This window comes from Acinonyx jubatus, chromosome B1 (assembly GCF_027475565.1).
Source record: "Acinonyx jubatus isolate Ajub_Pintada_27869175 chromosome B1, VMU_Ajub_asm_v1.0, whole genome shotgun sequence".
In the NCBI taxonomy this organism is placed as follows: domain Eukaryota; kingdom Metazoa; phylum Chordata; class Mammalia; order Carnivora; family Felidae; genus Acinonyx; species Acinonyx jubatus.
The window spans coordinates 81,675,462-81,687,471 of NC_069382.1; the positions used below are offsets into that span (position 1 = coordinate 81,675,462).

The following is a 12,010-nucleotide window of genomic DNA, read 5'->3' on the forward strand; positions in this document are numbered from 1 at the left end:
CTCTTAAGGTTAGGGACTATGAAATACAATGGAGAAGGGTAAGCATGGTTGTGCTTTTCTTGAGCCTCATTCTTGGAGTGGAGCATCCACTCCATCCTTGAGTTATGCAGGTACAAGGACGGAGTGTGGGGAGCTGGGCTTTATGAGCACTGGGATTTAGCCAGGTGAGTATAATTGGAGGAGAGAGGAGTAAGGAGTTGGGAGTTGTCGAAATGAGTGATTATAATTATGAACTATGTTATTAATTTGTGTAGGGAGGCAAGTGAGGACCAGATGGAGATGAGGGAAATAAAATAGTTATTGAATTTAATGGAATATAGGCAAAGCATTGATGGAAAATTTACTTGAGAGTGGTAGAATAAAAGATTGGAATTTTTGGCTGAAAAATTTATGGAAGGAAGGCAGATCTAAGTGCAAGTCTGTTTTATCTAATCCACTTTGAATTCTGTGTCCTGGTTTTTTTACATACCTAACCCAGTCTGGGTACTCATTGCCTCATTTGAATTTTTTTTTTACTGCAGTCTCTGTTCCATATACTATCCATCTCACAGAAGCAGTAAGAAGCATCTTTCTGAAGAATAATTTTGATCTTGCTACTCAAATTTTAACACATCTATAATGATTCCAGTTCATTTTCACACCAAATTTTGATGTTCTTTACAAATAATATCCCCATAACTTCTTACTGTGCCCCTATTCACTCCATTCTATATATTTTTTTCATTTTGCACTTATAAACACAGGATATTTTCCAGTAGTTCTCTAAATGAAAAATAAGTAGTTTCCCCCCTTTATCTCCCTGCAATTTCATTGTTTCAAGAAAAAGGATCTTAGGTCTAAAGTTTTTCTTTTGCTGCTCGATGGTTCTTTGTAGTATGTTTTCACCATCTCTCTAGAGTAATTTCACCACAATGCCAGACCTTGATCTCTAAGTTTTGATTTATTTCCTCCTGTGATATCTTATAGGCTCAAAGAATAGAGAGGCAGGTTGGGTTTTTTTAATCCAAGTATGTGGTAAGATTCAGCCACACAGCCTTCAAACAGGAGTGGGCCTTTGTCCTTTCCATTCCCTCTGGCAGTCTTTGCACAAATGACTCCCTTTGATGTGTTATCAAGGAGTTCCAGATGAAACCCTAACACTTTGTTTGCTTTCATTACTGTATGTTGCTCCAGGCTCAGTGTTCTAATTGGGTGTCTTTCCTTTTAAAGGGACATGTATTTGGGCCTCAGGCTATTGTTTTTTTCTCTATTGATTGGTTATTTTGAGTGATTAGTTATCATTTTCATTTGATGACCTCTTCCGTAGAACCCTGGGACTAATGGCACTTGGGTAGTTTTTTATATAATGGATCCTACCAGGATTTTTTTTTTTCTCCTCATATTTACTTCCCATCATTTTTTCAGGACTTTCAGGTAAATCATTAGTTTGTTTATGAAGACAGTTTAAGAAATATTTTTCTGATATTTCTGAAGAGGGATGCAGGCTCAACAAAACTAAGTTCTGATAGAAAACAGTTCTTTTGAATTTTGGATGATCCTTTTGAGCCAAGTTGCAGGACTTGGCTCCCTTAGTTCTTTTTGTTAGGTACATAAGTTTCCTAGCGTTGCCATAACAAAGCACCACATACTAGGTGGCTTGCAATAACAGAAATGTATTTGCTTACAGTTCTAGACACCAGAAGTCCAAAATCAAGATGTTGGCAGGGCTCTGCTCCCTCAGAAGCTGGTAGGGGAGGATCTTTCTTGTGTCTTCTATCTTCTGAGAGCCCCAGGCATTCCCTGGCTTATGACAGCATACATCAATTATCTACCTCTTTCTTCGTGGGTCTTCTTGCTATGTTTGTGTCTGTGTCTAAATTTCTCTCTTCTTCTGAAAATACCAGTCATATTGGATTAAGGGTCCACCCTAATCCAGAATGACCCATCTTTTTTTTTTAAATTTTTTTCAATGTTTATTTATTTTTGAGAGACAGAGAGAGACAGAGCATGAACAGGGGATGGGCAGAGAGAGGGGGAGACACAGAATCCGAAGCAAGCTCCAGGCTCTGAGCTGTCCGTACAGAGCCTGACATGGGGCTTGAACTCATGAATGGTGAGATCATGACCTGAGCCGAAGTCAGACCCTTAACCGACTGAGCCATCCAGATGCCCCCAGAATGACCCATCTTAACTAAATATATCTGCAAAGATACAAACAAGGTCACATTCTAAGGTTCTGGGTAGACATAAATTTTTAGGGGACATCATTCAGTGGATGTAGAGAATAGATCTATGAAAATTGAATTATAGTTATTTCATAGGAAGGTGAATGTTTTGTAATGATGCTGTGCAATTTGGTACCCCTTCCATCTCTACCACCATTTATCTCTTTTATATGAAGAGTTGACATTAAGAGGTGAAAACGACTGGGAATGGTTCATTTCAGTCATTCAAGGTGATTTTCTCTGAAAACTTTCTCCAAATATTAGAAAAATGAATGCTTTGAGGAGAAAAATAGATTTGGTAAAAATATTATCAAAGTAGAAACATTGAGAAATAATGTCCTTTACTGGATAAATGCCTTTTACCTGTGAATGAAAAACTAAACTGAACATCCCTTCAAGTCTTTAATTTTATCTATTTCATTTCCCCTCAGTGGCTAACCTCTAACCTATTACTTTACTAAAAAGTCAGCTTAAATGAGTTCTCTCATGATGCAGCGTTGCCTTCAATATCTTCATTTTTTTCTTCCCCCTTTGTTTCTCCATTTTCTTCCATGAAGAAAGTACATCTCTCCTCCTGGCAGAGGCCGATCTTTCCACCTGTGCTCTTAATCTAACCTCTTTTTCTTCCTCTCAGATTTTATTCCTTTGATTTTCCTTTTTCCATTATAAACTTAATCTTTTTGTCAACTAGCTCTTTCCCATATGTTGACAAATACATTTTAGGTCTCTGTCTCCTGACAAACTGCATTTTCTTGACTCTGCCACTAAAATCAATGCTATTTTTCTCAACTCTTTGTGTCCTCTAAGGAGCATTTGACATGTTAACCATCCTCTCTTTGAATTTTCTTTTTCCCTATCTTTCATCTCTTCTAACCTCACTAATATGTCCTCTTGTCTCCTTCACTGGCTCCCATCTCTCCTACTATGTCTTAAAATGGAGGTATTCCCCAATGTTCTCTCCTCAAAATTATGTAATTTCTTTCACGAATTCATCAACTCTCACATCTTCAGTGTATAAATTCCTCTCAAACCTATACCTCATTCTCCCAGTTTTTCATAATGCTCAGAAGCAGCAGAGCAACAATAAGGGTATTAGCCATTGTTTAGTGAATGCCTACTGTGTGTTATCTACAACACTAGGTGCTTTGTATCTCCTTTTAAAAAAACATTATCATATTTAATCCTCTAAGTCTATGAGTTGGATATTATTATTCTTATTTTTCAGAGAAGAAAACAGGCTGAAAGCATTTAGCCAATTTTGCAAAGTCACATAGTAAGGCATGGTACTGAGAAAGCAAAGTTTCTCTGCATAGACTCTGTCAACATCGCCATATGCTGCCATGTACCTCCTTACCTCCTATTTTTTTGTTAATATCAACACCTCCTTATTTTATTAATTTCAGAACTCAGATTCTAAACCTCTAGTTTTCCTCCCACTTTCATTTTTCATAGGATTCATCACATAATCACATTATTACTTGTCAAATTCTTCATCATGTTTCCAGTCCATCCCCTCTTTTCCTATTTCAATGTAGCCCCACTAGTTCAAGCACCCATTTCTTACCTTGCCTGTTGCAAAATATATATATTCTCACTGTTCCCTGTTGTGTCCTGCACTGCACACTCCTATGTGGTGATTAGCTTTACTAAACCCCAGTTAGAGAGTGCCCTTCACTTTTTTATAGTTCTTCAAAATATTTGTTGCCTATTGAATATTAGGCACAGATTCCTCACACTAGAAGTGATATATAAAGTATTTTGTGAGATATATAAAAGATTTATTTTGACAATAAATTGAGAAAGTACACATAAGACATTTAGCAAAATATTTGCCTATACAAAGAGTTTAATGCATATTTTATAATTACAATTAACAACAACAATAATAATAATAATAATAATAACAAATTTATTGCTCTTCACAACTTACTCTTCCAGCTTACATAGTTTAAGGCCCTTCAAGCCTACTCTCTATTCTAATAGGACACATTAACAGGTTTCCACTTTTCTGTTATAGTGCTTTCATGCATACTGTTTTCCTTTCATGTCACTGTTTATCTCTGCTTTTGAAGTCCTTTTATTTATAGGTCTTTCTCAAAGGCCATCTTCATGAAGATTTTTCTGATTTAAGATTTCTTGGTCCAGGTTGATAAAATTGTTCTCAACTCTAATCCCATAATACCTTGTTTATAACTGTCAGGTGACAAGCCAGATAGATGATATGGTAATATAATTGTCTGGGTACTTAACTTTTCTTTTCTGAATTATAAGTCTTTGAGGGCAGAATTTGCATCTAATTAATTCTGCATCTCTCTCTTTTTTTTTAAAGTTTATTTAAGAGAAAGAGAGAGAGATGAGAGAGAGACAAAGAGAGAGAGAGAGAGAAAGAAAGAAAGAAAGAAAGGGAGAGAGAGAGAGAGAGAGAGAGAGAGAGAGAGAGAGAGAGAATCCCAAGCAGGCTCTGCACTGTCAGCATGGAGCCTGACATGGGGCTCGAACCATGTCCCATGGCCTCACTGATTTGCAACGGAGACAGGGGCATGTAGTCCCTAGATGAGCAGGTAGTCATAACCTCATATACTCAAGGACATTTTTATTTCCAAAATGAAAAGTTGGAGAATGAAAGGTAGGGGACAATTAACAGTCTTTGCCACACTTCCTCATGAAATAGTTTGCTATGTTATATTTTGTTTTTACTTTCAGTATCTTCTCATAAGACCACTTAGATTAAATCCTTCTGAATAACTGAGTATTTTGGATACATAAGTATGTATCTATTAAGGCACTAAAGTTTTTTATTTGGCTCTTTCAAATAGAAAATTTTCAAAATGTATTTCATCTTTAATTGAATTATTGATCTATTTTTATCATTTCTTGGATGCTCAGAATCATCTTTTTAAACATCAACTATTTTACTGAGCTAAAATAGATGTCCTTGGACAGATTGGTTCAAGTTTCTTTTTATAAACTTTCACTACTTTATTGTGATGTAATAGAGTGATGTGTCCTTGGATACTCACTAGACTTTTATTCCCATACTCAATGTCCCCGGTTCTTATGTTTATTTTTAAACAATACAGGGACCTCCTCCCCCTGCTAGTAATTAGAATTTTAGTTGATTATGCTTACTGGTGTAGGTGCAAATACCTACAGGAGCCCTTGTCCCTCTTCTTTCCTGCTGTTTATAGCATTTATGGGCTTAGAAATCAAACAAAAACTATGTGGTTGGCACAGTTCTAGGTATTTTATATATTTTATCCTATACCAACTCTATACAAGGTATTATTATTTTGCTCATCTTATGGGCGATCCAACAGAACACTGAGTTTAAGTAACTTGCCCAAGGTCATAGAGCTAGTAAATAGCAGAGCCAGGATTCAATTTAGACACTCTAACTCCAGAGTTTGTGTTCTTAATAATTATACTGTACTGCCTTTAGGCTTATTTGATTCTATTCAAACTAAGAATAAATAGATTCAGAAAGAGTGTGAGAGGCACTCTTGTATAAATAGCATTTTTTGGTCTTTAGAGCATTCTCTCCTTGCTCTATTACATGCAGATTGAATTGAAAGACAAGTTCCACAAAGGTGAGGTAATATGGCAGCTTATTTGTTTAGACAATTATGTCAGAAAGCAGTGAGGAAGATTATTCTCTACAATGCAATGTAGGTCAATTATAAAGCAGAGATTCAGAGGTGAAATCAAGTGTTTCTTCTCTTCTGCATTTGACGTCACTGTAATTGGAAGCCCATTCATTCTCGTTTTCACAGTGGCCAAACAGTTTGATGCCTCTTGATTTAGAATATATGTGAGACTGATGTTTCACATATTGACTGTTCATGACACCTGGGTGTTAGAGGGAAAGTTTCAAAGGAAGAAAGAAAAAGGGTAGAAAATGCCACTAGTGTTTTTCTTTGGTGCTATAATATAGAAGTTAGTTTCTAAAAATGGTTAATTTAAGGAACAAAAAGATTGTCTTTTGGTCAAAGTAAAAAGTATCTTAGGTGGAATATTGGTAGTTTGAAGGAAATGTGCATTTGAAAAATGCAGTGTAAAGTATCTGGGCAACGATTTAGCTTAAAGTATAAATGTAGCAGACAGCATCTTAGAGTGAGAAGGTACGAGCTGGGAATAATGCCAATAACAAGAAAATTAGTCAAGTGCAAAAATGTTCTGTAAATGCTGATGGTGAAGAGTACGCACTATCTAAATTTGTTATAACCTTCACCAGACTGATATTTTCAAAGTACTTTTAGGCTTTGCTAGTTTATTTTGATGAGGAACATCAGTTTTTGGAGTATTTCTTGGGTGTTTACTTATTTTTCTGTTTTAAAAACAACACACTATTTTATCTTGTCTTATCTTATCTTATCTTATCTTATCTTATATTATCTTATCTTATCTGAGAGACAGCATAAGCAGTGGAGAGGAGCAGAGGGAAAGAGAGAATCCCAAGCAGGCTTCCTGCTGTTAGCATGGAGCCCCATGCAGGGCTCAATCCCATGACCCTGGGATCATGACCTGAGCAGGAATCAAGTCTAATGCTCAACTGACTGAACTACTCAGGTGCCCCAGAGCATTTTTTTTTTTAATAGAAGAGGTGACTATCACTGAAAAGTAAGAAGTCTTTTTTCTTAGCTATTGCTGTGCATGGTTTTATTGTAAGGCAGCAGCATATTTTGGAGGTCTGCAATTTGGTTTATTACAAAACAAGTACAATAGTACAATTTTCTATAAAATCATGTACTTCTAGCATTTTGTACTCCTGCACCTCATTAGCCTGTCAAAATGAGTGGTTACATTCATTTTTTATATAAACAACACATATAATTACACGTTATAAACTCAGACTGAATCATATAAAGGAAATAAACTAGCCTATATAGCATCAAAATGAGTATGAAAGATGTAGTAGCCTAACACTAGGAGATTTTATATTTCTAGAACCTGATATTGGCAGACAAATGTTTCTACTTCAAAGCATTAGATATTCCCATCTCCTCCTTCTCCCCATCTTACTCAGCTATGAGAACACAAGTATACGTTGATGAACACAGAGCCCATTGAAAAGTTAAAAAAGGAGAGAGAGAGAGAGAGAGAGAGAGAGAGAGGCAGAGAGACAGAGAGAGAAGGAAAGAAGAGTTTGTGGAAGTCAATTGTTAATTGTTGGCCTACTGCCAGAGTGTTCCTTAGCATATACAGATTTCCTTAAGTTCAAGCAATGTGAGCCAGTGCCTATTTTTAAGGGTGCGCTAGCTTCATGTATTTAAACCTCTTTAGAGTTTACATCACTACTCTGTCTGGGTGTAGGAAGAACTTGCCCAAGATCAAAGCTGAAGTTTTTGGATTCCTATTAGAATTTTAAGCTGATTTATTTAGCCTTGTCTCTGACTTTGGAATAGAGCAATGTCTTGTGCAATCTTGAACACTTGATTTTTAACTTTGATTTGGTCTTTTGGATTGGATAATTTTCCATCTGTCTGATCATCTGTATCAAATTCTCTGGCAGAGGTTGAGGTTACGCTTCAGCTACCACATTCCTTTATGGCAAGTCTAAGTACTTTCACCGTAACATGTGACTGTGAGGGTAAACCCAGATCTGCTTGTTGCCTTTTCCTTTGGCTTTTGTGCCCATAAATTTTATCATTTTTTTTTTATTTCATGTAAACCTAGATTTTAAAAATCCATCGTTTCACTGCATTGCAAGAACGAAAGTATCCACTCATGCTAAGCTTTTAATAAATTTCCTAGAAGATTGGAAATTTGAAAGTCAAGAGGATGAGTGTGTTGTCATGATCCTATTTGCCTCATTTTCTCTCTCTGTCTTTCTATGCTTCACTCTTTTCCGCTTATTTTGCCTTGGAAGCATTCAAATTCTGTCTCTTTATTATGGAAAGTATTCCCCACTCCTTCCACACTTTCATTGTTTGATATGTAGGCCCTGGGGAGCTTAACTTTTATTCCAAGGACCTCTCATGGTGTCTTTCCAGCAAAAAGAGCTCTCTTTCTCAGCATTACATCAGCTGTCAGCTCTTATAAACTTTAACTATCCTATTTGGGTCATAGCTCAGTAATTTATTAATTGCTTTCCTCCACACATTTCTGCCTTCCCCTTTCTTCTTTCCCATTTTCCTTTCATTATTCATGTCTTCCTTTCCTCCTTCCTTCCTACTCTGTACACCTGATATTTACTAGATACTCTTGTAGACATTGAGATAAAGGGGATGACTAAGACGTGTCCTTACTTTCAAGAAGCATCAGTGCAGAAAGGGTAGACAAACAAACAAAAAAATACAAATGTGGGAGGCAGAGAGGGAGGGGGAAAAGCTAATGGGCATTTCACAATTGCTAACATGGAGGATCTTTTTTGGAGAAAGCAATCATGTTGGTTTTCAATATGATGAATTTAAACCTGCAAGGCACCTGAGAAGAGGAAAATTCAGTTTGGAGCTTTGGAAAAAGATTAATAAAGCTGGAATATAATTTCAAGCACCACCAGCATGTGTGGGTGAGATTATTCAGAAGGAGAAAGAGAATAAAAAGAAAAAGGGATCACAGAGGACACAATCTTAGATAACACCTGCCTTTGGCTAGTAGTCAGAAGCAGAACCACTAAAAGTAAAAGCAAAAGTAAACAGTAAAAGTTAAAAAAAAAAAAGAATTACATGAAGAATAACCCAGTCCATTTCCAAACTTTTGTCTTCCTCTTATGACTTCAAAACCGTGGATAAAAAAGAATGACTAGCCAAGGTAGGATAAGAATAGAGAGTAGCACTTTAGGAGAGAGATGAGGATCTTCATAAGGCAGACAGTAATTGATGGTGTATACTGCTTCAGAAACCTTAAGTTCACTAAAGATTGAAAAGGGACCATTGAATGAATGTTTTCTCTTCCTTGACCTTCTATAAATGGTTCTATCTTGTGCTGTTTCAGTGAAGGTAGAAGGCAGATGGTCACCAATTTTCTCAATTTTCTTGCCTAGTACTTTTTTTCAGTTTTCCATTAAATTCCATTCTTTTAAGTATTATTTTTGCACCTTCTCAGAAATATATTCTAGTTTTTTATTTCTCTGAAGTTCCTATCAGACCTTTATCTTGACAGAGTTCCACTAGTTGAATTAAGTTAATGTTACATTTTGACCTCATTATACTTTTGTTAGTTCATTCTTAGAGAGCACTTGTTTATTTGGAAGCATGTTGAATTCCTGGATCATATTTAACTTGTGGTGCCTTGTGATCTCTAGATTTCTTTTGTTTACATTTCTGCATGGGCCAAAATCAGTAGATCTTAGTATGTCATAATAGCAACTGGTTTCACAAGGTATGGTTACAGGAAACCTGAGTATTTTGTTTTGTTCTAAAGCAGGAGTGGAGCGGTGGAATCTGAGAAAATGTAATGGAGAAGATGAGGCATAGACAGTTATTAAAAAGATTTTTCAGTTTACAGAATTCATGCTGAAGTTTTCTATAAGTGTGACCAGTGATCAGTAGAGTCTTTTCAAATTGGCAATAATAAAATGACTTTCCAATCCTGCACTAACACAAGAAGCTGAACAGATTAGAAGTTTAAAGGTGGTAGAAAGTTGTCTTTTCTTCAGTCATAAATCTCCTTGGATTTGACATCTCTCAAAACGTGATTTTATTCCGCTATTTTCTATAAAATATATGATTGGTTTTATGATAGTTTTTACATTATTTTATTACTTTTATAAGGATCTTTGAAATACATTTCAGTGTATATTTTACAAGGAGAACGGAAAGATAAAATATCAATGAGGCTGAAATAGTTCTTACATCTAAACATTCATTACATGAATTTATGTAATTAATAATCCCAAGTGAGTCTAAAAGTATTTATATGTGATCGTTTTTTTGGAGCAAGTATATTTCTATCCATGTCATATTTGGATGCCAGAGTTCCTGTGACAAGACTTCATCCAACTTTACGTAAGTCATCAGGGCTGGGGGTCCTGGCCATGTCCTTCAGTGTCTTGAAGTCTTTCTTCAGACTCATCCATCCCAAGAAGATGCAATTGATTGCAAGGGTCTTTAATCCAGAGGGGCTTCTTATTTTATCAAGCACCGTAGGGGCTGAGATGCTAAATTTTAAAACTTTTTATTATGATTTCTTCCAAACATATAGCAAAGTTGAAAAAATTTTATAGTGAAAAACCACACAACTCAAATACTATCATTTATATTGTTCTATAGGTGCTTTATCATATTTTATATCCCATTATCCCTCCTTTAATTCATCTTATCTTTCTGATGCATTTCAAAGTAAATTGCAGATATCAGCATACCTCTCCCTAAATATTTCAGCATACATATTATTAACTAGAATTCATTATTGGATTATAATTTTTCTTTTGATATGAAATTTATATTAATAAAATGCACAAACATGACCAGCACATTCACTGAATTTCGACCAATGATTATGCTTGTTTAAACCAAACTCGTATCAAGATATAAAATATCACCACTACCCAAGAAAATTCCTTCATGACCCTCTCCAGTCAAATTTTACCTGTATCCTCAGAGGAAAGTACTTTTTCTGTTTTTTTTTCTACAATAGATATGTTTTTTTCCTATTCTAGAATGTCATATAAATGGAAGAATACAATATGTAGTCTTTTGTGTCTTCTTTTCCATTTAGCATAATGCTTTTGAGATCTAAGTTGTTACGTGTTGTTACATGTATTAGTAGTTCATTGCCACTTTATGTAGTATTTTACAGTTTATGTAGTATTCCATTGTATAGATGTACTTTATGTAGTATTCCATTGCCACTTTATGTAGTATTCCATTGTATAGATATATCAAAGATTGTTTATTCATTTTTCTATTGATGGACCCTGGATTTTTCTAGTTTTGGATCATTATGAATAAGAATGCCATGAATATTGTTGTACAAGTGTTTTTTTGTAAACATATGCTTTCATTTCTCTTAGGTAAATATCTATAGTGGAATTGCTAAGTCATGGATAAGGAGGAAATTGTTTAGTTTTATAAGCTGCCAAGCCTTTTCCCACAGTGTTTGTATCATTTTACGTTTCTATCAACAATATGTGAGATTTCTAGTCACTCTATATCCTTGCCAACATTTAGTGTTGACAGTCTTTTAAATTTTAGTCATTATGGTGGCCATGAGAACGGCAGGACTTAGGAACAAATCCTCCTCCCACTGCCCCCCACTTTTCTTTTTCTTTCTTTCTCTTTTTCTCTCTTCCTTCCTTCTTTTCTCTCTCCTTCTCTCCCTTCCCTCTCCCCTCCTTCCCCCCTTTTGTCCCTTCCCTCTCCCCTCCTTCCCCTTTTTCTCCCTTCCTCTCCCTCTTCTCCTTCCTTCCTCCCTCCCTCCCTCCCTCCCTCCCTCTTTCTTTCTTTCTTTCTTTCTTTCTTTCTTTCTTTCTTTCTTTCTCTTCCTCTCCTCTCCTCTCCTCTCCTCTCCTCTCCTCTCCTCTCCTCTCCTCTCCTCTCCTCTCCTTTCCTGTCTTTTCCTTTCCTTTCCCCCAGGAAGCTCTTGCCGTACTTACTGCCTGATTACTGAGACCATAGAGAAACTAGGGGTTTTGCTAATTTAAATTTTTGATCCAGAGAGGCTCTTTCTTATGGGCTTCTTGACCTTGAAGATTTCTTCCACTATTTTTTAGCCTCAATACCAGATTATATAGGGACTAATATAGCCTTCTTTGAAACTCTTGCCTCCTTTTTATGACCTTGATACAATGAACATTACCAGCTAGCTGATCTAGACATAGAAGCAGGAAAGGGTATGGAAGAACTTATTGCCTTTTATTTTATGTT

At 35.9% G+C, this 12,010-nt stretch overlaps 1 long non-coding RNA gene across 3 annotated transcripts in view; it reads left to right on the forward strand.

The window, feature by feature from the left end:
- LOC113601470 (uncharacterized) overlaps positions 1–12,010 on the forward strand; it is a 102,572-nt gene that overhangs the window by 21,622 nt on the left and 68,940 nt on the right. The gene's annotated exons all lie outside the window — the stretch shown is intronic.